The sequence below is a fragment of the Dreissena polymorpha genome, chromosome 6 (assembly GCF_020536995.1).
Source record: "Dreissena polymorpha isolate Duluth1 chromosome 6, UMN_Dpol_1.0, whole genome shotgun sequence".
Lineage (NCBI taxonomy): Eukaryota > Metazoa > Mollusca > Bivalvia > Myida > Dreissenidae > Dreissena > Dreissena polymorpha.
The window spans coordinates 39,011,353-39,017,352 of NC_068360.1; positions in this window are offsets into that span (position 1 = coordinate 39,011,353).

Sequence of the window (6,000 nt, forward strand, 5' to 3'; positions counted from 1 at the left end):
AGTTTTTTCCTTAATAAGATAATTACCGTAAATGTAAACTCTAAAAAGGCAAACCATACCGCAGGTTATGACACGGTCAGTTATTTTGTCAACTTAAAAGAAGTGAATTTAGTGAAGCCACTCACGCAGAAATACAAGGTACTTAAATAATGATGAGGTGCTCTTTGGTCAACGTACGATTCTACGTCAACCTTGACCTGTGCGCTTCTTTCGGCACTTTAACATGTAGGATTATATGAAATTATATTCCGCCTGGACAAGAGCAATAATTTGATCGCCTTGAATAAGGTTGAACTTATACAGCCTTTACCTGAGCGTTTCTTATACCGCCTTCTGTGTGGTGACCGCTTTTAAAAGTGCGATTTTATGAACGCCTTGACAAGAGCGATTATATGACGTCCTTGATAAGTGCGATTCCATAACCTTATTGACCTGTGTGTTTCTTTGATTGCATTTACCTGTGCGTTTTTATTACCGAATGTGCCTGCATTTTTTATTATCGCAAAATTCTATTTGTTTTTATAATCTCCTTCATCAGTGTGATTATATTATTGCCTTGATAACTGCTATTATTTGACCGCCGATAGATTCGCGTTATGCTCAACCAGTAATCTTATTATTCGCTTAAAAACATACACCGATTGCATGACAAAATAGTGTTTCAGTCTTGCAATTACAAATCAACGTAGATAATTGCCGTATTTAAACAGTCTAAAGGACTTACATAACTTCCATTTGCTGGTGCATGTATCTAGTTGACGTCATTTTTGTTTAATGGTACATTTTCGTATCGTATTTCACTACTTGCCAATACCTTAACGTAGGTGAACATTGAATTCGCATCGCATTTGTATACTATAATAAATTATTCCTACAAATCACGAAATCTTAATGTCAAAACTACTTTATCATTATTAATTATTAACAGTGTAAAATCTAGATATACCGATTCATGGTTCACTGGAGAATGCGATGACTTCACGAACCGATCAACATTTAAAATAACTGTTGACCGGTTAAGTATATTATACATATTTTCGATAATAATACAAAGGAATCAATATACTTGTTTGAAAATAATGTCCATTTTCTATTGATAAAAATATACTTTTTCTTCAATAAATATTCATATGTTATAATGGCTTTTAACGGATTAATACTGTGTTTATGGTGCGAAACTGATTACGAGTATACTTTAGAGTATCCAGCTTCTTGTGTTTAACACACATATATCTCTGCATCTAGCTTGTAGGTTCTTGTTTTCATTGGAACCAGCCACTATGACATTGACCTTCCATTTCGCCCTCGAACAGTTTTACGAAAGCGATGAAGACGTTATTAAAGCGGCGCTAATAAACAATAGACTGTATTGTTACGGGCGATAAAAAAAACATGGAGGCAGTGTAGAGCGTTTTAAAGGTAAATTTAAAAGGCATACTTTTAACATTTTCAAACACCATTTGTCAGTTAAAAGTTAAAAAAGCAATATTTTTGGACCATGTATATTTTATTTAATGTTCACAAACCTTTGCTTTGTATATTGTTATATCATATATATAATACAATGATCATTCGTATGCACAAGTCGAACTTTTCAGCAATATATCAAACAATGCAACTTTGAAATATATATTTAACGTGAACGATATAACAGTTTTTATCCCACTTTTACAGCGAATTCGGTTGATTAAAGCCCCGTTGACTAAATTTCTGCTATAATCAACGGCACGAAATGACGTCATCTACTGCCGAATCGGGACTACTTTTTTCCCACGCACCTTGTCACCTGTATTTGCCAAGTGCATTAATAATACAAACAAAACTGTTTGTCAATTTTAATGACCTTAAAACAAATCAAAGTAGTAGAAAATGTGTTTGTTGTCATTTATTGTCATTAAACCTCTAATATTAGGTAAATTTGACACTATGTTGCAAAAAGTTCTGTTGTTGTTGCTCACGTTTGACGGAGTCAGTTCGACATGCTCCCCTTTGACCGTAGAAAACAATCGTCTGCGAAATTGTACCACCTCAAAATGTCTTAGGAATTTAACAAAGCCAATTTCTCATTAATTTGGGATGAATTAAATGATGAAAATGAGCAGCAAGCAACTGAAACAATGGAATCAACACTAAGCCAGTTCCAGGAACAATATGGGTTTGATCCATCTAATATGTTTACAAATGAGAATGAATTGACAACTGAGAATGAAACCATCCCCAGTAACAACTTCGGTTCTGATGCACCATCCAGTAGGATTGTCATTCCCCCAACTTTAAATCAAATTCCAGACATGCCTTACAATAAAGAGTTCTTAGATGTTAACCTCACTGATGAAAATAAAAAGTCTGTAGCGAAGACCCTGTCGGACATGAACACATTTAAACGGTTTCTGGTGTTAAAAGCTGAAACGAAAAAAATCCCACAACATAGAACCAACTCTTCTTGATGAGTATTTGGCCACTTTCATGTTGTCCCTTTAAAAGTCAAATGACACAGATTTCGAACCAAGCTCCCTCCGTGGCATCATCGCTAGTGTTGACAGGTACCTGAAGCGACATCGCTATGGATGTTCAGTCATGACAGGGACTGGAGCTCAATTTGCACTCACAAGGGACACCTACAATGCAAAGAAAACAGTCTTTTGCACCCTATTTCACTAAGTACATCCGCTTCAACTTAAATGCCGTCTTTTGTTGCTGTTCATATCCGACGTAAAATAAAGATTCTTGTATCTTGAATCTGGTTAGTTGGGGAGACGTTCGCCTCCGAGTGGACTCGAATAGTCTGGGGTATCTCGAGTTAAACGAGCGCCAAACGAAAACACGCACAGGAGAGAACATCGCGGACATTAGAAAAGTGTCCCCAAAGATGTTTGGCACTTCTGGACCAAGAAATGGAATTGCAGATTGATGTGAACAAGTTATTTTACTAAGAACATATTTAATAATAAGATCTTTTGTATTTGTTTTACTTAGGTATAATTGTTACTCTTTTTTATGTAGGTCGTGATTGATGCTCATAAAGCACACCCAACGTGTTATAATTAATTGTTCTTATATTCCATAAAAATATGCACTATAATCATGGTAAATACGTGACGAACATACCTAATGTGTTTAAACAACGATAATGACTCAGCTTTTATGTCATTTGTGTGGCATTTCAGTCATATATCAGTCATACTTTGGTCATTGGTTTAGTTATATTTCAATCACGTGTTGATGGTGTCATGTTTTTCTTATAGAGTGTTTGATGTTGTGTAACTATAACTAACTAAATATTATTGTTTTAAAATATGTCTTGCAGTAGCTTGTACCTGAAATATTTCCGTTGATTTAACTAAGTTACTGATATTGGAAACAACAGCAACGCTCGTAAGAAGACATATACAGATTTGAGTATAACACTAGTAAGATTTTCCGGTGTGTTGTATCGCACTCGTTGCTGTTGTGATATTGTATACAAATCGCCTTATAGGCTCGCGGAATACAGCAAACAATTTAGCGGAACACCAAAGTCATGATATATTCCGTATGTATCACTTTGTTTGGTTAAGATAATCATCCGTGTTTTTGTGTAATATAATGTCTGATGAGAACTGAAAAATGCCAAGGTATTTAATTTACATGTTTAATATATGTTTATAATACAATGTACATTGTTTATCCATGCACAATATAGTATGTTACCTTTGCATCTGGAGCATATTATCTGACTGTAAATACTTAGATGGAAAGCCTTGTGTTCGCTACCGATGCATATAAAAGCGTAGTTTCAAGGACCGTTCTCTACTAAATCTGTGTAAGGTAAGGTCGCTTTAATACCAAGGTCTGGCCATAAATTGCAATTTATGCAGAACTTACTTGCTGGACTGAATGGATGGCTCAATGCTTACTGATGTGTTCTATGTAGCTATTGTGTGACGCTAGACTGTCATCATGATTATCAAATAAGTGTTAAAAGTGGATTTTCAGGTTAAACCATTTACACACATACATAGCAGAACAGCAAAAATACTGTATTCACTTAAGCACATTACGGCTTATCGTGATAACAAATTCATATTATTATAGATTCAGACATGCGTGAAATAATGAGTAATTAAGATATAACTAATTATAGAGCAGGTAAATAAAATAATATTAATATAACATACGCAGTCTTTTAACTATGGATCTAATTATCTGCTGTTACAGTTGAAATGTATCAGCGTGCGAGCGTGCTTGCGTGCTCGGGTGTGCGCGTGTGTGTGCAAATGGCAACATTCAATTCATCTAATTATTCAGCTTCATGAGATGAACCCAAGCACATTGAATGTTTACAACACTTTTACCCTCAATTACAAAGAATGTGTTAGCCAAAAAAAAAATACATTTGGCATCGGACCTGATTCTGTCTAGCAGGAGAAAACACTAAATTACACATCACGTTGTCAACTTTAATTCGTCTCCATAAACAATGACGCCGACAACGCCAATTCTAAAATGCGTTAATGTGGTTGTGTCTAAAGACATATCGGTAACAGGTAAGAACACAATGTTTTATATGCTGTTTTATATAGGACTAGGAGGACATCGCATGCGAACCGTGTAACAGCACTTCCGGTCACTGCATCTACATCGCCGATACCGGCGGCAATGCCGGCGGCGACGCGAACACAATCTACAAGATACGCGAGCCCGACGACGATTTGACCCAAGCCACCGGGGGAACGATTCACGTTCAGCTTGAATCGATACTAGAGTTTAGGTAAAACTTTTTTCAATGAGGAAAAAACCTCTAATCTTCCATAATTAATTAAATGGTACTGATAAAATGGAATGAAACAAATCGATGTTTTGTATTAGTTTATTCGGTAATAAACGATGGAATTTTAAATAAAACAGTGACCCTGTTCATTATTATATCGATACAACGTGGATTACAGGCTTATGAGCAATCTTAAGTATACGCGATTAAGAAATAGATGTTCATAAGCCGATTAAAAACGAAAACATGAAAAATAGTGCTTTTTAATAAACCTGACCTCATAGTATGCAATGTTAACTGTATTTTAGCGTGGCATGACATATTTCGGGCATATTGTTGGACATTGACATTTTACAATAATAAATGTAGTTCCTTGCACGTATCCTTCAACAACATTTTTTAAGTCTGTCATGTTTATGCTTCTTGATCGAATCCAAGTTGGGACCAAAACCACTGCGAGACGCTCATGGTAGACAAAAACGCGGAGGTCTACATTGTATCTAAGGTGGGCGTTATGACGTACCATTTGGATCGGAAGTCTATGTAGCCTTATAGGTAAACATAAGTTTGTACTTCGAAGGACATAGTGTACTTCGAAGTACAGAAATTGTATTTAGAAGTACAAATTGAAATACACTTCGAAGTATATATTTGTACTCCGAAAACAATTTGTACATCGACGTACATGTTTGTACTTCGACGTACACATTTTCTTAACAGCAAATCAAAACACTCGTCTATTTCGGATAGGGAATTTTTGGACGAAGGGAAATTTCGTAGAATAGAGCATTATTCCAATTGAAAACCACTATGACATTACCGATAAGTAAACGAACCCGATATAAAGAATAATTTCTCATGTTCTCTTTGACTGGCATTAGTTTATTGGACTATAATTGTTGGCAAACAGTTGTTTTTTTCCAGAACCGAATGATAGTATGGAAACCGCCATTTTTTTACAAGGCGACTTCTGATTAATACTCAAGGGTCGATAAAAACTGTACCTCGACGTACAATTTTGTACGTCGATGTACAAAACAGTAGTTTTACGTACATAATGTACGTCGACGTACATTTCTCTTTTTACCTTGTAGACTTTGGACCCAAGTAGTACGTCATAGGTGGGGGGGGGGCAAGCACCCCAAGTTCGTCCGTCTCCTGAGCAACGCCTGGGGATCGCACCACCGCGTGCAGGTCGACGAGGGCGTGTTCTTCAACATGACATTATCTCGCCTAATAGACGTGAGGTG